This window comes from Engystomops pustulosus, chromosome 1 (assembly GCF_040894005.1).
Source record: "Engystomops pustulosus chromosome 1, aEngPut4.maternal, whole genome shotgun sequence".
NCBI lineage: Eukaryota > Metazoa > Chordata > Amphibia > Anura > Leptodactylidae > Engystomops > Engystomops pustulosus.
Genome location: NC_092411.1, coordinates 258038114 through 258064039, shown reverse-complemented (window position 1 = coordinate 258064039; position 25926 = coordinate 258038114). Strand labels below are relative to the sequence as shown.

At 38.8% G+C, this 25926-nt stretch overlaps 1 protein-coding gene across 7 annotated transcripts in view; it reads left to right on the top strand.

Moving 5' to 3' along the window:
- Positions 1-25926, top strand: part of PCDH7 (protocadherin 7) — a 620030-nt gene that overhangs the window by 537394 nt on the left and 56710 nt on the right. The gene's annotated exons all lie outside the window — the stretch shown is intronic.

Sequence of the window (25926 nt, the reverse complement as noted above, 5' to 3'; positions counted from 1 at the left end):
ACCCCAACCCAAAATGTTTTGGTCCGTGCCAAACACTTCAGTTAAAGGTCACTGAATCCAGACTTCAGTCCGAAGTTTAGGTTCAACATTCAGGCTCACCCCCCTCCAGTAACATTGCATGTTTAATTAAAATGCAGGGGTTGTGCAGGGTTTAGATGCCGCTGGCATCAATTCAAGGGTTAACACCTACACCTTATTGACACAGGTGCAGAAATAATCAACCAAATAACCAATTTGACTTTATCAATTATATTTAGATTTTTTGGGTAGTTATTAAGGATCAATTTTAGTGGGTCCATGTTTAATATAACGAAGGTGTCCTACAAGAGTCAAGACCACCCTTAGAGAAAGTTTACAGAAATTTGACACTTTGGCGTTAAATACACAGTTACTTCAAATGTTGGCTTGACATTTCTAATGGCTTTTGTTAGCTGTGGCGTTGGCCAATGAACTGATATTTCAATGCCATTTTTTTTACTATTACATCAATAAGCCATTTAACGGTAAAATGTGTAAATTTCATTTCCTTATACAATCAATAGTGAGTGAGTCAATAAATGGAAATGAACTAATAGTAAATAAAGGGAAAATGTCACCAAGTTGGCCGGGATAAGAGAACATGAACCTTGACATGCAGCAAGTTGGGGATGTGATAAAGGCTACTAAAATGAAATATATTAAAAACCGACATGCATTAAAGGGGTCTTGACTTCAGATGAGCAGACCTGTCAAGGACATTAATTTTAGCCAGTAGTTGGGGGTTCAGGATTTAGCGCTGGCACCAATCACAGGTGTTAAAGGGGTTATCCGGGTTTTAAAAATTTCTTATGGCTGGGCTGGGGAGGGATATTTAAACATAATAAACATGTACTTACCTCCTCCGGCGCGGCCGATGTCCCGCGCCGCGGTCCCTTCGATCCGTGCCCCTGTTTGTTTACAGGGGCACAGAAGCCGCGCACAAGGAGCTTCCGGTCCGGGATGTGGCCGGCTCCTCCTATCCGTCCCTATCTCTCAGCGTTGTAAGCGCTGAGAGATGGTGTCGGATAGGAGCTTCCAGCCGGCCGGAAGCTCCCTGTGCGTCCCTGTAATGAAACCGGCGTACAGAGAAGACCGGCCGCGGAGCAGTACATCGGCGGCGCCAGACGAGGTAAGTAGATGTTTGTTATGTTTAACTAGCCCACCCCAGCCCGGCCTCAGTTATTTTTAAAACCCGGATAACCCCTTTAACCCTTTAAATGTCACCTGACACCTACCACCTCTACCAATTAGTAATGAGGCTGTAGTGTCTGTTAAAGGACTGCATCATCACCTACATGCAAGGTGTTCACAATGTAGCTGTTGTGCAGGAGATAACATCTATATCTCTACTTGTAACTTCATGAAATTTTGAACCATTGTAATAAAGATTAAATTAAGACCTCTTGATATCTTACAATATTGACTAAAAGTAGGTAATGATACATTTAGTATGATATGAAGCATTGCAGAAGAGGATCAATTCTTATTAGAATTATTTTATTTAAAAAATTTTAGGTTAAAAAAAAAACAACCATAATAATAATTGTCCTTACCCTGCTCCTGCTTCCATGTTTCTGTGTCCGAGATTCCGTGTTCTTCTTATGTAAAAGTAACATTTTATGGTCCTTAAAGCCAAAGATTGGCCCGAAGGGGTATGCTGTTTAAACTTTTGTAAAGTTACAGAGGACCTGTCAGGTCCATTTGGGATCCTAAGGCCCATTCGACACTTGCGAGTATGATGTGCTGAACTCGCATCACACTCGCAGCACGTGCTGTCTGGATCTCCCGGCCCGAATGCTGCAAACCAGAACAGAACTCAGCATGTCAGTTCAGTTCCGGTTTGCAGTGTTCAGGCCGGGAGATCCAGGCAGCATGCACTGCAAGTATGACACAAGTTCTTCACATCACACTTTCCGGTTGTGGAACGGGCCTAAATCTACTACCGGTCCTTATTGCCCTGTGCTTTAGGATCCCAAATCGACCAGTATGAGGGTTGTATGTGGGTAAAATACAAAAAATTAAATAAACATACTTACCTAAATGTGAGTTCGATAAAACACATCTACGGCACTTACACAGGGGTGTACTACACTGGTTTCACTTGGCCAACATGCAAGGGACCTAGAGACAAGGTGAGTATAAAGTTTGATACACTAAACCACCGGTCTCTAAGATCCTCTGGTTGGTTCAGTGTCCCAGATCGTGCTGACAGGTTCCTTTTCAGCTGTGCTACATCTACATGTCAATACTTGCTTATAACTGTCAATAATTTTCGAGCCCTCTAGTTTTGTACAAAGCTGACTCTCAGTTCCGTAGTCAATAACATGTTGATACAGCAAATGTAGCGATATTGAAATAAAACATCGGAATGGATCAGTAGTTACAAAACTAAAGGTCTAAAATAATTGCTGCGAAAAATCCATAGAATTCTGCATATTTAAAATATGCCCTTTCCCTTCGAGCATAATGCAGGTATTGTAGGCTTAAGAACCAGAAGCCTTAGAAGCTTTGTGACTGTCTCAGTGGTGGTTGCTAAAAGCATGCGGCTTGCAAAACTGTTTTGACATATTTTGAATACATATAGGCGTGATTATAATATCTTTATATCCTACTGTGTCCTAAAATACTAAGCGCACTTTTCAAGTTGTGCCTGCGTTAATGAGAGCAGCCAGTCCTCATAGCAGCGCTCTTTGAGATAAATTAGTCTTCTGCTGAGCGGGAAATATTTATTCTGAAGTTTAATATATTGGAAACATTATTTCTCACTTGATATCATCCAATGATTAAAGTTTCACCTTGAATCACATTGTTTAAATAAAACTTCTATTGTGGCAGTTATTAAAAGTACAATACATGGAACTGGAAACAATATTACTTATGTGCAAGCTTATTTTAAACCAGGGGCACTTACTCGTAGATCCAGGCAGTGTAACTGTGGTAATCGTCGTAGATTTGTTACCCATGGCTTCCTTCCTTCTAAAATCAACTTTTAAAAGTATGCTAATTAGCCAGAAGGACTCTGGGGAGAATTACCAGAGGCCCTTCCAACTATAGCTTCACAGGCTACTATGCTGTGCAAAAGCACTTCCCCCTCCCATGGCATGAGATTAGATAGAGTGAGAGGAGAAGAGCCAAGGAAACAGAAGGGATGGTGAGACGTGGTATTTAAGTAGGTCATGCATTATCTATCTATCTCTCTATGGGGAGACTTATCAGTGCTTCGATGCCAGTTTTTGGCGTAGAACCAGTGTTATAATCACAATTTCACCTACAAACTTACATGGATGGGCCCAACTGCCATCAAAGTGGTTGGACATTGGGCATTCCTGTCTCCTGCCTGCACAATTTTTAAAGATCAGCGAACATTGATTGGGGAATGCTCGCTGATACTTGCTGAAAACTACCCCAGGTCAGACCTGGTCTGAGCCTCATGGTGTAGCCCTTGCGGCAGTGAGAAGGGGGGGGGGCGTGGCTATAACATATGATAAACTCCCTTTATCTATCTATATGTATCTTCTGTCTATCTAGAAGACTTCATCTATCTGTCTATCTATCAAAAAAGTATTTAGCTGCACCAGAGGGAGTTGGGTGCACACATTTTGGACTTGATTGAATCCTCAATACTCAAATACAAAAATATGGCAGCACACCCGTATGAAATTAAAAAAGGTGGACTACTTTTCCAAGTGTTATGTTTTAGTCTTTAGATCAGAGACCTCTCTGGATCAGGCATAACAAAGGTCTCTGATCTAGAAACTGAAATGTAGCACTCTATCTATCTATCTATCTCTCTATCTATCTAACAATTAGTCTGTCTGTGTGTCTATCTGCGTATTCTATAGATATTACTATAATAAGGCAGGCATCCTGGAAATGATCTGTTTGCTATATCACATTCAGGGTACTAGACTACTCAATGCGTTTCATAGAATTTATCCATTTCATGATAGTGTCTCTCCATGCAGCAATGATCTCTTCACTGAAGTATATAGAAATAAAGCGTCCATGAGTGATCACTGCTGTCTGTATCGTGTATTAGATGCACATAAACACTTTCTAGGACATTAGCTGTTTTTCTATGTGGAAATATACCATTAATATGAAATATACTTTGATGTGAGTTGAGCAGATTATTCCCTGTATACTTATTTGTCTCACTTAATGTTTTAGTCTCACAATTAGCAGAAGTGCAGCAGCAGCTCTTATTACTTGGCTGTACAGTCAGCTTCATCACTGAGAGGGTTAGCATCTCCCAACATGCAATAAATTGCTACCAGCGGACCCCATAATGACGCCCGTCACTCCCCAAAGACTCATTCACTGTAACAGTAAACATAACTCCCCGCTCATCTGAGAGTTAAGATGTGTGACATCAGTAGCAGGTCTGGCTTATTAGTCTGGAGACTTATTATATATATATATATATATATATATATATATATATATATATATATATATATATATTAAATAAAATGTATATTAAATGTATATAGTAAGTAATAAAGATAGATACATTGCTAATAGATGACTTGATAGATTATAGAAAGATAGCAGAAGTCAAGTGTTGGTAACTATTCAAAAACATATAGAAATGAATGGCAAAAGTTACTGTTGTAATATATGTTATACAGAGCAAAGAAGTGATTTGTACTTTGTTATTCACTTTAAAACTTCTTAGTACCAGACAGCAGCTCAGGGAGTTGTCAGGTTACATAGAGGCTCTATATATGTAGATGGGTGGGGGAGCAGTAAGTGACAACAGATAGGTCATTGGCCATCAGCACAGAAAAGGAATCAGCCCTGATATACAAAGTTGTGGAACTCCCCCAGCGCGGTGCACAAATCATCTGATATATTTAGAGGTTCCCAAGTTTTGATATATGACTTGTCATACACTTGTCCTGCCTGGTATAGAATTATGCTATAGCAAATGTGGCCCAGCTCATCCCATTCCCAGCCCTGCCAGACCTACTTACAGTGACGGTGGAGTAGGGGGAGAAAAAAAAATCACATTTCCTGACTGTACTCCAGGAATTGTGACTTTTGGCTTGTACACTAGGTAACTGGCTACCCTTACGCCAACCCTAACACTTACCTTTATGCTTGCACTTACCCTTACTCTAACCCGTAGCCCAAACCCTAATGAAAAAATTTGTCAAGAAGAACCTTTTTAAAAAAAAAAAATCTGTATTTTTGCTGCCCAGAAGGGGTTTTATGCTCATTTCCATAAAAATTGTAGCAAACATTGATTCGTCCAAAGCAAATCAGTAAATATTTAAATGTGATTTGGAAATTGTACCAATTAATGAAAAAATGTGTCATGTTAGATACTTCCACAGAAAGGCTGAAACTTACAAGACAACCACTGGGTGAAAAATATTAAATATTACTTTATATTATAAAATATTGTGAAACACTGATGCTGCAAATCCACTCATCTTTTAAGACACAGGTCAGGGCATGTCCAACCCACAGGAGATAAGGCCACATCCAGGGTTGCCTGAGACAAGTAAAAAAATGGCACCCCTCTATACCATCCATTAGTAATATATCAGGTTATTTTTTAGTGTGTGGGCTCCCCATGCAGAGTTTGGTGTGAAGAAACACTATTTTTAAAGGGGTTTTCTGGGAATATAAACGTCTGATACAAAAATCCATGATGCTATAAATAAATGAATGTAACAAAACTCAATGTCATTAGTCACAAAATGGAGCTTAAATAGTTTTCTTTTATGAATCACAAAGCTTTCTAAAGTTCGCAGAGTTATCAACAAAATGGTCACCACTGGAAACTACAAGTCCCATGATCCTTTAGTTCTCAGTAACTCCTCCTCCCTCTTTTGCTCTGCTCCCAGTGATGATTTAACAGACTGTCCTACTCTGTTACCCTAGTAATGATATGTAACTGCCATCCCTGCACATTACCTCGGGGAGATGAAGTTTTACCACAACACTGGCCATACTGGATGCACTGCCACCAACTGACTACAGCCAAACATAGTGGTGATCACATGACCGGCCCAGGAAGGTGCAGGACATGGGATATGGGCATGTGACCAGCGGCCTCCTTCTGTCCTGTGTCTGCTCTGCGCTGAGAAAATCAACGGACTGATAAAGGGCCAGTAGCATTTCAATTCTTCATTATATTGTATGTCAATAGCATTTTCTGCTAAGGGGAGCAAGATTTTAAATAACAACTAATTACATATTAGCTTACATTTAAAGAACCCACTTGTATAGGATTTATGTTTATCTCTGGAATACCCCTTTAAGTGCCAACGTCTACTTTGTAGCAGGTGACTGCACCCCTTATGCTGTACCCTATCTTGCTGCAGGTGGTGATGCCAGAGGCAAGATGCTCAACTCACCTCATGGCTGTTGCTCCCCTAGGCACATATGTATCAAACATTAAATGTTCCATAAAAACATAATTTTTTGTGTATCAATCAAAAGTTTCTGCCATAGTCCAGTGTTTTATCTTTTGTTAGTGTCCATTCATACATAACAATAACGAATCGCTTCTCCAGCTACAAATCTGAATTCCTCTTAATTTCATACAGAAAAAGAAATAAACCTTTCCCATACAGGAAGATTACAGAAGACTACAGCAGAATCCATCTTATTGCTATTAAATGACTTGTCTTATGTCCTCTCTGGGGACTCGATGAGGAATATGTAGATATTGACAATAAGTCAGTAAATTCAGAGACTATCAATGCGGCTCTTCAGATGGTTAGATGAATAGCTCAGGGAGCTCTCCACACCACTGAATCCATAACTCCTACTCAGCCTTTTATATGTATTAGCCTGTAATCTGATTATTTGTGGAGGAGTGAGCCTGGAAAGACTGGGGCCAGGAGAACATGCTTTTGTGTTTTACAGAAGGAATATGTCACTGCTTACGTAAAATAGTCATAAAGATCTAATCATATTAGGGAAGATGTTCGACACAAATGAGTGCATAAATGTACAGTTTGCCCTTTGGTACATTTCCATGGGATGGAACAATGCTTTGTTTTCCATAGAGCTACAAGTTGAATATTACTTTGAAATTCTAGAATGGTCCACCAATAGCTTGGGTGTATGATTTATTTTTAGGGGTTATTGTTTAACCGATTCATAGGAATTTCCAAGATGATGTTTAATGTGAGGGGTTGGGGAAATACAAATAAAATAATCCTATGAATCTCATTACTTTATTTCCCCACCATCATTGTGCCTATGCTCCACTTCTCCCGATTATGGTTTCTTTACTTGGCTGTAGTGATGACTTTGCCATGTTCCTTATGTCACCACTGCAGCCAATCATTAGCCTAAGCAGTAAATGTCATGAGACCCGTGAATCCAGTTATCGACTGCAGAAGTCACATGGGGCATAGGCACTTGTCATAGGGGCAGCCAATGTCGAAAAACTGGAAAAGTGTCACTTGAATGGGTGTCATCAAAAATAGAGGGGCACCTTTTGGCAAATAGTATGTGCGCTGTAAGAAACTTGCTCACCAAGTGATACATTTAAGTATGCAATGTTTGGGCCTTAAGGCTGTAGCAGATTTTCTATGATTCAAAGGTGAAAGAGATAAAAGAGATCAGGGATGGTTGTGCTTACTGGCCATTCAGAGGTCATGTGCTTGTATATGGAAGATACCCATTACAAAGCCATTTTGGCACCTTCATCAGGTTTAAGTACAAGGGGTCAATGTGGATCACCTGGGAAACCCCTAATCCAAAATAGGTGTGCTCTTTCTCTACTTGCATGGGTGGTATTTTATGAGGGTTTCATGGGAAATATGCAAATATGTTTTCTAGGATGGGACAAGGCACAGGCCTGCAAGTCAGCGTTAACTGGCAAAGTCTCCATAAGGAGAACTGCGGATTCATAGGTATTTGTTTTTAATTTGCAAATTCCTTTAATTTTTATGAAGTTCATGAGTATAAGAGTAAAGTCATCTGAACCCCCAAATTTATTGAAAATCAGCTGGCTTTCTGATAAGTATGGGATGGTGCCAACCATCTATCCAGAGACGGAAGGTTCAGGTCACATTTTAATTTGCCAAGTCCTTTAGGCTCTTGGTTCTGCCAATGGTGTTGACCTTTCATCTGTGTGTGGTGATGTATACCATGATGTATGCAGCATAGTATGAAATACAATAAAAATAAAATGTGGGCGAATTGAATTTTAAAAACGTAGGATTTTAAAGCCTCATTAAAGTTATGTTACAAAAAAAAATCCTTCAGTCTGAACAAACAGACAGCAAATTAATGTTATCGTTTGCATTATAAAAAGTTATACAACTTTCCAATATACTTTCTGTATACAATCCTCAGAGTTTTCTAGATCTCTGCTTGCTGTCATTCTATAGAAAGCTTCAACAGCATGTTTACATCCAGTGGATAGAAATCTGACCATGGTCACACAGGTGCATGGCTCGTTATATCACACAGATCTGATTACTCTCTGTGATACTAACGAGCTGTGCACATGTGTGACCATGGTCAGATTTTTATCCACTGGAGTAAACACAGAAGCTTTCTATAGAATAACAGAGAAATTAGCAACAAAGAGACTCTTTAATGTACAGTTACCAAGGTGGTCAAAAGTCTCCAAATATAAATTGGTCTCTAGCATTCAAAGTATCTCGACAAATTAGCAGCAGAATGCTAACAACAATTAAAACTTAACTTTTAATTACAACCAATAAAAGGTATTTTTCAGTGTATATAAATCTAAAAATGCCTAGTGTATTGAGCAGAAAAATAAACAGGTCAAACAGTGCACATTGTATAACCACCTGCACAGATTGAAGACAGCATTGTATTGGGTAGAGGAGATATAAAGGTTTGGTCTCACCCGTCTTCACACGATGGGGCTTGGATGCACCGGCACTTCTGTAGGGAAGAATTCTGTCTTACCCTGTTTTTGCCCTTTCTGCACTCCTACACCCGTTGGTTGTGACTCCCAGCCCTTACAAGGGCGGTCCCCAAGACTGTCCCTTCATGCAGGCTAGTGCACCCTACACTGTAAAAATCACTCGTTACTCCTTCCCTACGCGTTTCGTGCACAGTCATATGCACTCCTCAGGGGAAATATACTTATGCATAAAGGCTTCGGCCCTATAGCATCATTAAACATCGGGTGTGAGCAGTGGCTCATCACTTGCTGACTCTCACTAGGTTGTTAGTCTGGCGTTGGCCAACGCCAGACTAACAACCTAGTGAGAGTCAGCAAGTGATGAGCCACTGCTCACACCCGATGTTTAATGATGCTATAGGGCCGAAGCCTTTATGCATAAGTATATTTCCCCTGAGGAGTGCATATGACTGTGCACGAAACGCGTAGGGAAGGAGTAACGAGTGATTTTTACAGTGTAGGGTGCACTAGCCTGCATGAAGGGACAGTCTTGGGGACCGCCCTTGTAAGGGCTGGGAGTCACAACCAACGGGTGTAGGAGTGCAGAAAGGGCAAAAACAGGGTAAGACAGAATTCTTCCCTACAGAAGTGCCGGTGCATCCAAGCCCCATCGTGTGAAGACGGGTGAGACCAAACCTTTATATCTCCTCTACCCAATACAATGCTGTCTTCAATCTGTGCAGGTGGTTATACAATGTGCACTGTTTGACCTGTTTATTTTTCTGCTCAATACACTAGGCATTTTTAGATTTATATACACTGAAAAATACCTTTTATTGGTTGTAATTAAAAGTTAAGTTTTAATTGTTGTTAGCATTCTGCTGCTAATCTATAGAATAACAGCAAGCAGAGATCTAGAAAACAACAAGGAATTGATACAGAAAGAATATTGGAAAGTTGTATAAAAATAATAGCATTAATTTGGTGAAATAGGAACACCCCTTTAAATATAAAAAATATCAGCTCTTCTACTTCCATAGTGTATGCAGACACACAGTAGCCCTTGTAATCTAGTACCTTGTCACAGAAGTAAACAATTAAGTCCTGACTCAGGAACATCGGTCCTCTGGCATATGTAATAAAATATCACTTTGAATTTTCATACTGCGACGGAAATTGGTGTATTGTCCTTAGGGGGAAACTGTCCATTTTCTCAAAGTGATTTCTGCGTGTTGCACTCTCTGTTGAGATATCATATTCATAAAAATTAATTCTCCCAAGTCATTCTGACTGTAATGGATCATGCTCTAACTCACCAAGTACCGACACTAATGGCTGAAGATGAGAAGGAAAAAAAAGAGAAACAATTAGGGTTTCCTCGGCTATTCTTCGGATTTATTTATTTATTTTTGCCGCCTGCCCATTTCATTTTCGATTCCAATCCAGATACAAATGGAATTAATGTATTAGATGGTTTGCAAACGCCAATTATCTTTCAGTAGGATTTATAGAAACTTAAGTATGTTTCAAATTTGTGTTGTCAAAGGAAATTTGGAGTGCATTAAGCCCCCAGGAAAATCAATCACAGGTATTTAATTATATACTTCATTTCTAACCATTTATTTCAAGTCAGTATGTAAAGTATTTTACTGACCATGTTGAAAAATATTAATTAGAAAGAATATGAAAAAAAAAAATATCCAGGCTTTCAATAATACTGCAGGGAATGGGCTTGTAATACAGAAGCATCTGCCTCACAGCAGAGATACTTGTAAGGATGAACTTGTATTAAACTCGTTGTATTCTCAAATGTTTAGAGTCCACTTTCCCCATAATTAGAGGGATTATATGTTTTTGTATAAGAAAAACTGCTAATTAATAGGTTTTACCTGTAAAAGTTGAATCATTAGCAATGATCTAAGTTATGGGGATATACTTGAAAATGAAAATCGAAAGATAGCTAAATCTGAAAACACACTGGAAATACTGAAAAATTGCTACCAGTTAACCAATAGTTACAGTGAAGTTATGTAACTTAAAGGGGTTTTACGGGATTTGTAGACTGTAAGTATCCTGACAGTGGATATCTACACTGGTGGTTCTGTGGCACTTTGAAATGTGATTCTAATGTAATATTAAATGGGAGATTCTCCTCTCTAAAATGACACCAGAAATTTCGGTACAGGTATTACAGCCATTTGAAGTCTGCCCCCCCACCAGCCTGACAACTGAAGGCAACAAGGAGGAGGGAGCTGCAGGGAAGAGGGAGCTGACAGATAAAATGTATTACAAACAGCTACATGATTAAAAGGGGCTCATGAATGGAAAGTGCCATCGCTATACTTGAGTTATTGTGGGCAATGATTCTAAAATCAATAGTCACAAGAAATTCACAGAATGAAGGATTTTTCAAAGTTACAATTATGTTCCACAAGAGATGAAGACATGATTATATTTGAATAAATGTTGATTTTTTGTTATTTTTTAATCATGGGGGAGGGTTATATTTGAGCCGGAAATAATATAAAACCCTTTCGGTAAAAAGAAACAGTAGTGATCATCTTGGGTAATGAGTGAGTTAATAATACTAGTTATTGCTATGTTACTAATAATAATAAGCAATGGGATGTCCATGGTGGTCAACAGCGTGAGCACAGATGATTTTCAGAACTTTTTCAAGACAGTTTTTAATGAATGGCAATGGACATAAGATCATCTAACAGCCATCTATACAAGGTGTACAAAAAGTGAAACAAGGTTTATTACGTCTTGAATAAATTTGCCCCTTTGCTAATAGGTAATTAAGTGAAATTAAAACCGGCTGTAGAACATAATGTACAAGCAAAGGTGACATTGTGCGACTGATGTAGCATCAAAAATGTAATTAAAATAGATATTATGTTCCTAAGGATTCTACTGTACAACGAGAACATGGTGTGAAGAGAAACGGTGTGTGGAAACTTTCCGAAGTATCCATTGCAGTAACCTTATTAAATACACTAATTGTACAGAACTTACCGAATTAAAACCCAAATTCTCCAAGGAGAAGAGTAAATTAATAGATGAATGTGCCAAATGGAGAATAAGCTTTATATTTCAGCCATTGAAATTGTTCTGACAAGTTCATGTATTTTGCATGAAAAACTCGGAGGCTACTTAACTCGGATATTTTAACGGCAAACAAAACCTAAAGGAGCTTTATCTAAAGCTTCCACATTATGGATTTGTGTCAGCATGAAATTAGCATAAAACTTCTGTAACAGTATAGTATTTGGAAGTGTTAGGCATTATCATTCTGTCATGTGTGTGGTGAATTGATTAGTTAAAAGTAGGGAGATATAATTACTTTTCATTAAAAGGTCATGGGATATCAAGGTCACTTGCAGTGTAAAAGTAATTATAGCAGTATTATAATTTGTGTTGTCGAAATTATTTCTTAAATTTATAAAGGTCATATTATGTTAGTTACTTCTGATGATTATATTACCCTTTTAGAGAAATGGTGCCATCCTTCTAGCACACCACTAGAAGTTTCCGAAGAGGAGTGAGAGTAATTTATAGGTGAAACATCCAGGTACCTCTTCACCAGTTAATGAGTGTATTACTGTATTATCACAAGTTATAACTCATATATAGTGATAAGTGGACCTGAACACACAATGTTCAGGTCTCCGAACCAGGGCCATCAGGCAGAGGTTTGGGTTTGGTAGGTTCATCCCCCAATCGTTAACACCCATGATTGGTGCTGATACCGATGACTAGTAAAAGCAGAGATTTTCCAGAGTATTGACTTTTCCCGTGACATCATCGGGGAGTAACGAATCCTGGGAAAATGATGATGTACATGAGCCGTCAATATTCAAAGTACTGGCACCGATCACCAGTGTTACCAGTGGTATTGATTGCTCGGGTCCAGGTTCAGTATCTTAACAGGTCTGCTCATCCATATCCATAGATTCCTGGTGAGGGGAAGTTGATCTAAGATATATTTTAATTTCATATTGCCAGATATGGAATCCAAAAGTAGTCTTTTCCCATTATAGAGATTTTATCCTTCTTCCAGATCAATATTGCAGAATAAGACAAAGAATAGAATGGGCTGATGTTACAGCTATTTCTGCAATATTATAATTCTCCAAAATTCATTCTATACTACTATATTAATAATATATTTGTCCATGGGGAATGTAGGAGGAGACTAGATCTAATATTCCAGAGCAGATGTAGGACATATATCTGCACCCTGGTCACTGAAACATATACTTATAATGAATTACCCATAGTAATAGTAAAAGGATTACCCATCCTTAACCCCTTAAGGACCAGGCCCTTTTTCGTTTTTGCGTTTTTATTTTTCACTCCCCACCTTCAAAAATCTATAACTTTTTTATTTTTCCGTGTACAGAGCTATATGATGACTTATTTTCTGCGTAACAAATTGCACTTCGTAGTGATGGTATTAAATATTCCATGCCATGTACTGGGAAGCGGGAAAAAAATTCTAAATGCAGTGAAAATGATGAAAAAACACATTTGCGCCATTTCTTGTGGGCTTGGTTTTTACAGCTTTCACTGTGTGCCCCAAATGACAGGTCTATTTCATTCATTGGGTCAATACGATCACGAGGATACCAAATTTGGATAGGTTTTATAATGTTTTCATACATTTACAAAAATTAAAACCTCCTGTACAGAAAAAAAATTCTTCATTTTGCCGTGTTCTTGCGCTAATAACTTTTTCATACTTTGGTGTATGGATCTGTGAGTGGTATCATTTTTTGCGACTTCTGATGATGTTTTCAATGCTTCTATTTTTAGGACTGTGCGACCTTTTGATCACTTTTTATAGAATTTTTTCTATTTTTCAAAATGGCAAAAAAATGCCATTTGCGACTTTGGGCGCTATTTTCCGCTACGGGGTTAAACGCAGTGAAAAACGGTTATTATATTTTGATAGATCGGGCATTTTCGGACGCGATACCTAATGTGTTTATGATTTTTACGGTTTATTTATATTCATATCAGTTCTAGGGAAAGGGGGGTGATTTGAATTTTTATGTTTTTTTAATATAATTTTTTTTTTTTACTTTTTTTTATTTATTTTTTTTTACTATTTTTCAGACTCCCTAGGGTACTTTAACCCTAGGTTGTCTGATTGATCCTACCATATACTGCCATACTACAGTATGGCAGTATATGGGGATTTTGCACACCATCTATTACAATGTGCAGATCGCACATTGTAATAGATAGCCTCGATCATGACAGCCTCGGATCTTTGTGTAATCCCAGGCTGTCATGGCACCGGATCGCCGCTCCCCGGTGACGTCACGGGGAGTGACGATCGGAGCCAAGATGGCGGCGTCCACGCGCCGCCGGCTCTTTAATGCCGCCGGCAGCTTTGCCGGCGGCGATCAAAGGGTTAACACCCGCGATCGGTGCAAGCACCGATCGCGGGTGTTAGCGACGGGCGTTTGCTTCATTATGAAGCAAATGCCCGGTGAGTATGAAGAGGGCTCAGCCCGTGAGCCCTCTTCATACTCCCCCATGCGCAGTAAGACGTAAGGGTACGTCTTATTGCGCTATGGGGTTAACAAACCCCTTGAATATTATAGACCTGTAATCTTAAAAATCTATTCTCATAGGTCAGGCATATTTGGACCTATACAACAAAAAGTAAAGGTAAAATAGTGGGTAGGGGGCTTCCTCTCACTGTGAGCCCCATTGGGGACAGGGACCGATTTGGCTAAGTCTGTGCTGCGCAATCTGTGTGCGCTATATAAAATAAAGAATTATTATTGTAATTATTATAAGTCAGAACCTTCAAATTACAACTCTGATGCCACCCATTGCATTAACATTATCAAAAATTTTTTCAGGATAAGAACTTATCATCTATCCAAAATCTTATGGTGAACACTGGACCTAATATTTGGCTTAGTAGGAGGAGACCCAATTCCATTTGATCACTGTTCTGTTGATCTTAGGGAAACTCCTTTAAAGTCTATTTTAATAATGTGATTATGGAACAATATACTACTATAACAATTCTCCATCGCTTGTATTTGTGATAACTAAAAATAAATAACAGAATATTCTATACATAGCCCATAGCGATCTGATACATATCAATCCCAAAATCGGTGATCACAGTTTGTATGTTGTTGCGTTGGGGGTATTCCATCAGATCAGGTATGTGATGAGAAAAACTTAGATTATTTATTGTATAAATAATCAGTAGACAGTGTTTCAAGGAGGAAAACTATTCTATATTGTTTTATAATGTATCTAGTTATCTATAGATCAAATGACTTATATAACATTAAGCAGAAACTCACAAAGATAGAGAACAATGATCACTCTCTACTCAGTGTTATCAAGTGATCTCTCTATTCCTATATGTTTCTCCTGTTACTACCACTTATACTACCACTTGTTATTGGTTTGCTTTTATCTTTTTCTGCACTCTCTCGCTTGTGTGGATGTATTAAAAAAAAAAACTCACAACCAAGTGTTCAAATGTGGGTAGGAGAATGGACTTTGATGGAGGAGAATGGACCTGGTCACTCTGATGTTTCAAAGTGGGCTTAGAAGTGATACAGTACAGAAATATATTTTGAGTGCTTTTTCTTGGAAACATGTAAAGGAGTTAGGAGCCACCATTCCAATGTATCTCTCTAGTGCAGTTAAGGCTGAAGAATTGGTTGGCCTGTAGATATTATTAACCATGTCATCACTCATCTACATATGTTAAAATGTACTGTAATAATAGTATGGAAGCACCAAGCTGCTCATGTCCCTTGCACTTGCACTTTCTCCGTATTTGAATAATTGTCTTTAATCACAACAAACAAGAACAACCTTTCTACAACTTTTAATTCCCCTAAGGAAATATATTTTAAATATGGACCGGTGGTTTAGTGTCCAAAACTGGCCTTTAACAGGCTCCTATGCATATGCTATTAAAATAAAAAAAACCTTTATACTTACCTTGTTCCGGTATTCCCCACAACTGAGCAGTCACACGGTGAAGCTGACACACTACACTTCGGCTTCACTGCACATTCTCCATGCAATTAAGCATGGGTGTACTGTTTCGGCATCATTGTATTAATGCATAGGTACAGGGAGAAGCTGAGATGGGTCCAATGCACTAAATCAGACCCATCTGTAGGTAAGCATAAAGGTTTTTTTATAGCTGGCACAGCTCGGCAATCTTCATCAGCTCCATAGAGATGAATGGAGCAGAACGGTCAAGCGCGCCCATCTGCATTCATCTCAGGGAGCAACTAGGGGTCCGACAGAGGTAACTGGGACCTCATATGATCCCTCGTTCTCATGTTATGTGGGGGTCTAATCACTGAGACTCCCACTGATCAGCAAGTTAGGCACTATCCATTGCTTAGGGTCTAACTTGTTTCATGAGAAAACCCCTATAGGTGGTGTGGTCAAAAGCCATCATGGCTCCTAAATTATGGAAATGCATGTGTGCGGCCATTATGGATTTGGCTGGTGCCATCTGTGAGAACATTAGAAGGAGGGGGGCCCTTATCAAGGATTGCATGATTGTCACAGCAGGATCTGGGTCTTATTCTGATCCAGTATATTTCCAGTATACTGCCATACAATAGTATTTCAGTTTATAGAATCAGCAATCAAAACCCCTAGGCGCTCTCTCTCTCTCTCTCTCAATATACATATGTTTGACCCACACTGAGCATATCCATTGCTTAGCTTAGGGCTACAGGAAAGATGTAGCTTGGCAAAAGGGAAATCCCCACTTGCCAGTATAAGTTGATGGATATGTTCGGCATATACACCAAGTTTCCTGACATACGTATATGCTGAGCATATCAACAACAAAGAAGATGGACTTAAGGCATAAATACATAAGTCTGCTTTGGACCATATATACATAACTATGCTAATACTTGCTATGTTTTTGTAATCTTGTTTTATAAAAAAAAGAAACAAGGTTAGAACCTAGCCTAACAAGTATAAAAAGTTGTTGGCCTCAGAATATGGTGATATGGCAATTTTCATTTCCTTGAAAGATTAGAATTATTTTTTAATATTAAAAAAATATCAAAAACTCTATAAAGTCGGTGTCTCTGTGTTCTCAAGAATGAAATAGAGGTTTCATTTGGACCACACACGGAAATACATAAATTCAAAGCTCCTAAAGAAAATGGCGCAAACATGGTTTTTTTTGGGAGGAAAGAGTGAGGAGGAAAATTAAGACAAAGGCCTTATTGGCAAGGGTAAAAAGTTGGCTAATTCTAAGATTGTTTGTTTTATAGAAATGTATTTTCTACAATTTGGAATAGAGTGCTATAAAGGTTATTTTGCCACAATTTTTATAGAAACTACTATCCCAAAAAACACCTTGAATTCAACTGGTTGTCTTTTGTATGTTCTGGGCTTAGTTTTTTAAGCTTGTATGCTTAAAGCCAAACTTGGATGTTAATAAAGTCTTCTTTTTTTACACTTAGAGAAAAATCCAGAAATAGGTTGACCTTTCTAGCCAGTAAGTCACTTTAGTAAAACCATTAAACCTAAACTTTTCTTCTTCACCCATTTACTACCAGAGGTCTCCGAGAGATTTTTCATAAAGATAAAATGCCCTCCGTGTCTCACAATTCCTGTATGCAAACCCTTCCCCAGTGAAATTGTGCTGATGACTAGAATTGGGGGCCTATTCTACTCTGAATATTATATTAATACATAACTTGTATGTTTGCTTAGGTTGCTAGGCGAGATAATTTATATAAAATATGTATTAAAGTTAAAAGTAATTAAATAGTGTCTATCAAGTTAAGGTACTAGTGGCTTCATAACACAAACATATCATTCACCATAATTGATAATGAAGCACATTTATAAGCATGTGTGGGTTTCACCATCTGTGCTTATTTTCTCAATCCCTTCTGACACATAAAGTTTCATTAACTCTTGTTTCTTTTAAGATAATGTTAGTATATAATTTCTGATTCTACCTGCAACACAAATAAAGTACATGGCATGAACTTTGCAGAATACAATCGTTTTCGCACATAAGAAAAAATATGGTTTCTGTTCATTTTATTATATAAAATTTCATTTCCCCACAGCTTTCCTCTATGTAGTCTCTGCCTGTGAATTTGCAGTCCACTTTCAGCTGGCAGATTTACTTCCGTAATTTTACTTTTAAATTACACTGCACTCCCTCCTCTCTGTATACAGTTGTTATTTAATCTGACATACCTGTAAAATTATGTTATCAAAATGGAACTGAGCAGAAATTTCTATGTGAAACACTGACTACAAGGAAAGTAAAGATGATGCAGAGTCAACTAAGTCATAAGATATGGTACAAAGTGTCTTATGCACACACAATAGTATTGATTTATGTAAAGTTTTTGAAAAGTCATACAAATTGACAATCTTCAGAATATCTGTGGCTTGAACACTATCGTGTAGCCCTATAGACCAATTGGCCACTAGAGCAACTTACCATGCAAGGATAAATGCAAAGAATGTGAATTTATCAAGATTCGGGGCATTGTGCACCAACCTTTAAATTAACCCAGTCGGTGCATAATGGACTAGATATACTAATAGGGTCCAGCCAAATAAATTCTATACCAATTGCTGCCTGGCATACAAGTCTGCAATATACTATGGCTTTCCCACCCTATGTATCACCACATCACACCCACTTGGCATGAGGGTGGCCTAGAAGGGGAAATAGGGGAAAATTGCTGTTTGTGTGCCAGGAATTGCACACAGAAAAGTGGCCTACAAGGTATCATAAATGCCCCCAAGTGAATGCTAATGATTTTTATGCTTAGAGAACTATAGGGGATTTCATACAAATTTTTGTCATTTGTTAATAAACGGGATAGGAACAAGCTCGGGGGAATTCTTGTATGCTGGTTTTCTGGTGTACAATCCCTGATAAAGGGCTTGGGGGGCATTGAGGGGCATGCCTGGCAGTGGAGTGGGACATTCCGCGACGTTACTTGCTCATTACCTAAATGTGCAAATCTACACCTGGTGTAGAACAGACCAATGGCAAAATCTTAGCCCCAGTCTCCTAATAGATCTGGTGGGTGTTAGGGATGGGGTTCACCTCATATGGTGCCAAGTTATGCTAAATCCCTCCCCATCTGTATTTTAGAGGGCTAGTTATATACAAATTTCAAGGACAACATTAAAGGGTTTGTCTGAGGGCATAAAAAACCCATTGGTGGTCAGGAGGGGGCTGGTTCTTAAAAATAAATAATGCAGAATTCCCACCCATCCCGCATTATACAGCTCTGGGAATAAGAACGGGTGGTTGGCCGGAAGCTGAATGTATTCACGCGGCTTCCGTATCCCTGTCTGTTAACATGGGGCATGGACAGGAGAGATGGCCATGTGGGATGCTGGGGGGGACTTCGGAGGTAAGTAAATGTTTATATTTTTTAACTAGCCCCCTCCCGGCTACCCATGTTTTTTATTTTTTTTCGCTCTCGGACAACCCCTTTAATTTAGACCGAACAGATTTGGTTTTAAACCAAATCTTTTGAATAATTTGGTGAAGCTTTTACAAATAGAATCTTTGATAAATTCACTAATCTCTAATTAGGAAGATCCAGGAACTCAGCCATTTCCCCCATACCAGTAACTATTGAATTCCTTGTGAATAGTTGATAAATGTGCATTTTGCAATATACTACTATATTATACTAAGTGAGGACTTGTAAAGTAAATATAGCTCAAAAATTTTCACAAAATGGTAGATGAAGAATTATGGCTAATGAAATGAATAAACTAAATATGATCAACTAAACTTCGCCAGATCTTCTACGTTTTATCACAATATGGGATCTCATTTATTGCATTGATATGGCAGAAATATTTATTTTTTGGGAAAAAAGCTAAATACTCTGAAAATAATATGTTACTTGCAGGGGAGATTTATTGGTGTTTTTTTGCGTGGGAGCTTTTAGAAAATAACCAGAACACAGCACTACAAATGATTAGCAATAGTCTTTGTGTAATGCAGGCAAAATCCGAGAGCATTTGGCTATTTTTGCCCACGTAATAATTTTATACTGTGACTTGACACTTGCAGTGAAATCAGGCAGAGAATGTTATTCACAAGAACAGAACTCAGCAGAGAAAATGGAAATAATTTATAGAGCCGAAGTCATTACATTAACTGCCGGGTGATGAATTTCTCCATAGATCTGAGTAACCTCACATCATACTCTGTTCATTCTCAGTTGTGTTCATGCTCTTTGAAGCTGGTAGCGATGTATGTGTGTTTAGTATGTCCATAAACTGTGACTTTCCTCTCTCTCTGCTGTCAATGAGATGTATGTTTCTGCAGAAAGCATTTTGTAATCTTGTGGTGCGGCATCTCTAATGATATGTAACCCAATTCTTCTATAATTGTAATATAAACCTCATCTTCTCATCTCATTACAGCAATGTGAGGAAAAAAGGGTGAAGGTGAATTACTCTTCACAAAGAACTTAGAAGGATGGACATAATGAAAGATAGATAATAGTGGATAATAATGGTAGATAGGTAGATAGATAGATAGATAGATAGATAGATAGATATGTGTATGGTCGGGTTAATCAGGACTGTCACTGTCAATCACTGTGTATGGGCGGAGTTAATCAGGACTGTCACTGTCAATCACTGTGTGTAGGCGGAGTAATCAGGACTCTCACTATAAACCACTGTGTATGGGCGGGTTAATCAGGACCGTCACTGTCAACCACTGAGTATGGGCGGGTTAATCAGGACTGTCACTGTCAATCACTGTGTATGGGCGGGTTAATCAGGACTGTCAATCACTGTGTGTAGGCAGAGTAATCAGGACTCTCACTGTCAATCACTGTGTGTGGGTGGAGTAATCAGGACTTTCATCATAAATCACTGTGTGTGGGTGGGGTAATCAGGACTCTCACTTTCAGTCACTGTGTGTATCAGGTAATCAGGACTGTCACTGTCAATCACTATGTATTGGTGAAGTAATCAGGACTCTCTTTATCAATCACTGTGTGTGGGCAGGGTAATCATGGCTCTCACTATTAATCACTGTGTGTGGACGCAGTAATCAGGACTCTCACTATCAATCAGTGTGTGGGGGGAGTAATCAGGACTCTCACTGTCAATCATTGTGTGTGGGCGGAGTAATCAGGACTCTCACTATTAATCACTGTGTGTGGGCAGGGTAATCCGGACTCTAACTATCAATCACTGTGTGTGGGCAGGGTAATCAGGACTCTCACTATCAATCAGTGAGTGTGGGGGGAGTAATCAGGACTCTCACTATAAATCACGGTGTGTGGGAGGGTAAACAGGACTCTCACTATCAATCACAGTGTGTGGGTGGGGTAATCAGGACTCTCAAAATCACTGTGTGTGGGCGGGGTAATCATGACTCTCACTATCAATCACTGTGTGTCGGCCAGATAATCAGGACTCTCACTATCAATCACTGTGTATAGGCGGAGTAATCTAAACTCTATGAATCATTGTGTATCGGCGGGATAGTCAGGACTCTCTTTATCAATCACTGTGTGAATACGGAGTAATCAGGACTCTCTTTATCAATCACTGGGTGTGGGCGGAGTAATCAGGACTCTTACTATCAATCACTGTGTGTTGGCAAGATAATCAGGACTCTGGAATGGAATTGTCTAGCCCTTTAAGCATATTTCTCGGTCATGTGTCATGGATTGTTGGCTTTTTATTTTTATAATATACAATATTTTGCAATATCTTGCTGTGTACCTTCGGTATTCAGAAGGATGATACATTTTATCAGGAATATGTCAGATGCCAGGATACTGCAGATATAGCTGCGGCTCTGCTCTGGCTCTCTATCATTCTTTGAATGCCACTGGTATTTGTACTTTAACAACTAAACTTTAAGTAGGTCAGTAATTCATTGTATAAAGCTGGAGACTGAAAGGAAAAAAACAGGTTTCGAAATGTTCTAAAAAACAAAGAGTATTGTTTCTGCAGTAAGTCAGGCCTCAAAATATCCACCTGTCCTTTCATGAACCTCACATATAAAGATGTATGATGATTGGAAATATTTCATATTTCAATTTTTTCTGATTTCAAACACATTACTGCATTAGCTGCAACCTCCGAAACAAGTAATAGCCAAAGGACTTATTAAAAGGAACTTCTTAAAGGGAATGATTAAAGGGAATGTTTATGTTTGCTGATAAAGTTATCCTAAAATGAAGTGATCAAACTCGCTCTCACTTTTGGGACCTGTAACAGTAAACAAAATGTAAAGAAATAATTGATATTTATTTGAAGAAATAATTTATATTGCTTGCGTTTTCTAGATCTCTGCTTGCTGTTATTTTATAGGAAGCTCCATTGTTTACTTCCTGTGGTCATGTGATGTGACACAGGTGCACAGCTCTTTGTATCACACAGCTTTGATTACTCTCTGTGATACTGAGGACCTGTCTGACATCACATGACCATGGACTGATTTCAATGCACAGTGGAGCGTGAATGGGCGTTAAGGGAGGGGGGGGGGGAATGAGGGCTGATACATCAAGAAGCCGGAAACTCTTGATGTATCGGGATGAAAAAGAGCACTGGAGGCTTGAGCACCGGCGTATGATAAATATCCCCCTCAATGTTCAAGGGGGAGATTTATCAGAAGTGTCTAAGAGCAGAACTGTTCTAGTTGCCCATGGTAACCAATCAGAGCTCAGCTTTCATTTTCCCATAGCTGTTTATAAAACTAAAGCTGAGCTCTGATTGTTTTTTATTGCCAACGAGAAGTGTTTTACCCCAGACACTTCTGATTAATTTCCCCCATTCTCTTTTTTTTCTACAATGAACATAAATATAGCTTAAGATAAGATCCCTCCTATGTGTTTGCAATGTTATTTTGGAATTCTCTTATAGGGTATTTAAGTAGTTACATATAAAAGGCCATGGCTACAAGGGGAGGTCATGAACAATAATCTGAGCCAATGATAAGTACAGTAGGCATGTCCAAGACTACCTGGGACTTACTGTAGTCACAGATCCCTTCTTTATGTAAGTGGAGCTATGCTTTACCAAAGCCCAGAGAATTGTATGGACTCCTATATAAAGTGTTTTCTATGACCTATCTCATTGTTCCATAATGGCATAATGGAGGTAGAAGGAAAGCGAGGCTCTAATAATAATAATTCCTTTATTTATATAGCGCACACAAATTACGCAGCGCTACACAGAGCTTGCCAAATCAGTCCCTGTCTATATGGGCTCACAATCTAATCAACCTACCAGTATATTTTGGAGTGTGGGACGAAACCAGAGGACCCAGAGGAAACTCACGCAAACCTGGATGGAACTTGGACCCTGGACCCCAGCACAGCAAGGATGTAGTGCCAACCACTGAGCCACCGTAAAGTTATAGCCCCTTTTCAGAAGGGGTTCATAAATTTGTCTTTATGGATTATCTCTAAATCACAAATATCTTTCAAAATGATGATCAGGATTAGGGAAAAAGGTTAAAACTATTTAAAGGCAAATTAATTATTATTTACTGTTACTGAACCTGTTAATAGAATGTTAATTTTAATAGGGCTAATCTGCAATTCCAGCCTCAGCTCATAGACCAGATCTGTGAATTTCTGGAATAAGCTGGACCCTATATCAGTCTGGTCACAGAACACAGTGAGGTCACCAGTGTCTCGTATCCGCTGTCTATGTATATGGCATAGAGGTGAACAGAAGCTGCTGTAATGTTTTCATGAGCTGTTGGCAGTCTATAACATGCGGAGCATTTAATGAGGAAATCTGTATTCTTCAAGCCTCGGCTTGAACTCGGAGACTGTAGGGAATCAACAGGGAGAACACTCAGCGACACACTGAGCCGACCGTACTACTATGTATTGACAGGTCCTGTCCATAGATACCGGACTGCCAAAACACACATGGAGGACAAATAAACATAGCTAAATATAGAGGATACACAAGACACTAAAGAGATTCTAGACAAAAAAGTCATGCCCATCCTTACGATTTATGTTTGTCTCCCCCACCCCACTTATTTTGACATATATGTGAACACCCGTAACATAACATATCGCTTCCATTAACAAATTTAATGGAACCAAACCAATATCGTTTTCTGCTTGCAAAACAAAATACAAAACAAAAGCAATGGGTAGATACTCATAGAAATACACAGGTTATTACAATCATTCACTCTCCATACTGTCAATAACATATGGGCGGTCCCCGAGTTACATACAAGATAGGTTCTTTGGGTTTGATCTTAATTTGAATTTGTATTTAAGTCGGAACAGGTATATTTTATAACTGTAGCTCCACAAAAAAAAAAAATTTGGTCCAATTGACAATTGGGTTTTCAACATTTTTTGCTGTATTGGGACCAAGAATTATCAATAAAGCTTCATTACAGACACCTTACAGCTGATCATTGCAGCCTAGGACTAAAGTAAAGCTTCCAGAGAGCTTCACTAGAGGTCGTAGTAGGCAGAGAGGTCCGTCGGTTACTAGGGGTCATCTCTAAGTATAGGACTCCTTGTATTCTTATTTAGTTTTTTGGGGGATTGCAAAGTCTTTAAATGGATGTGGCCCAGAAATCATGTGGGGCCCCTTATTGCCAGTCAACATCTTCACAGGTCAACATCTACACAGGTCCCAACAGAGTAGGTATTGAAAACATGGAAAAACCAAAAATCTCCTTGTGAATGGAGAAGCAGTGCGCATGCACTCGATTCACTTCAATGGGGCAACCGAACGGTGATCTTAAGTAGCCTCATAGAATTGAAGTGCTGGTACTACTTTTACAGTAGGATATTTCGGCCCCATTTATATTTAGGAGTCACAATGGTAACACCCCTATGGAATGGGATTCCTATGGATAAGAAACAAGTGACTACCCATTCATGCATTTAGTAAAGATAGAAAAATTCACACAGTAAAAGTCTAGTTTTGGCAGAAAATTCAGCGCAATATACAGGAATAAGACTTTGTATCAATTTATACATTAAAAAGTAAGAATTGCTGTAAAATGAAAAGAACATATTATACGACTAAACAAAGTCAGCAAAAGAAAGGAAGCATTAGTAAAGTCTCCACCACCTGGCCATCACATCAAGCAGGTGTGGAGCATATTTAGATACAATAATGTCTATTCAAGTGGCCAGAAGCCAACCCACCTACAATACAGATGCACAGAGCCAAAACTGGAAGCAGATCAGAAAAAAACGTAATAGATATTAAATGACAATCTGGTGTTTTATGCAAACACTTGAGATAATCACAAGCCGTGTTACTAACTGTAATGGAGGTGTGAAGGGAGAACATGCAGTTGTTTATTGCTGGAGTCATGTACAACTTATCACTGGTAGCCGAACTGTGAGACAAACAACAATATAAAGTCAAAAAGTCACAAAACTACAGAAAGACAGAAAAAGAACCAACAATAAGCTTCTGACTTGGATCAATATTCACAGAACGTTTTTGAAGTATGACGCGTTTTCCTAAGAACTCATGAATTTTTCAGCATCCTGTCCCTAATCTACATATGTCTGCTTTAAAGGGATGCTCTAGTAATAACAGGTTATCCACTATATACTGGATATTAGATAACTGCTACTGCTTGGAACCCACTAAGGAATAAAATGAGGAAAATGCAAGATCAACAATCACCAATCACTTCTACTTTATCAGGTCCCCGAATATAACTAGGCTTTTATTGTGAATCACACCTGTCCCACTGTGCCAGATATATCTAAAGGCTCCGCCATTTTTATTTATGTGGTGAATGGCCAAGCAAATTTACCGTAGGGCTACCTGCTGTAGAATTGCCCTATAACTTGCAACCAGGAACTACAGGGACGCCCCGAGCTGGCCCACTCTGTGGCCCACTTTACATCCCTCCATGTTCATGTGACATGAGGTAGTGGTGGTGTAAGGAAAGAAATAGTCATAATTCCTGGCTGTCTGTCAGAAATTTCCACTATATCAAAGATTGTATGCTAGAAAACTGTCTTACAAGCTCTGATATCTACCCCTATAGTATC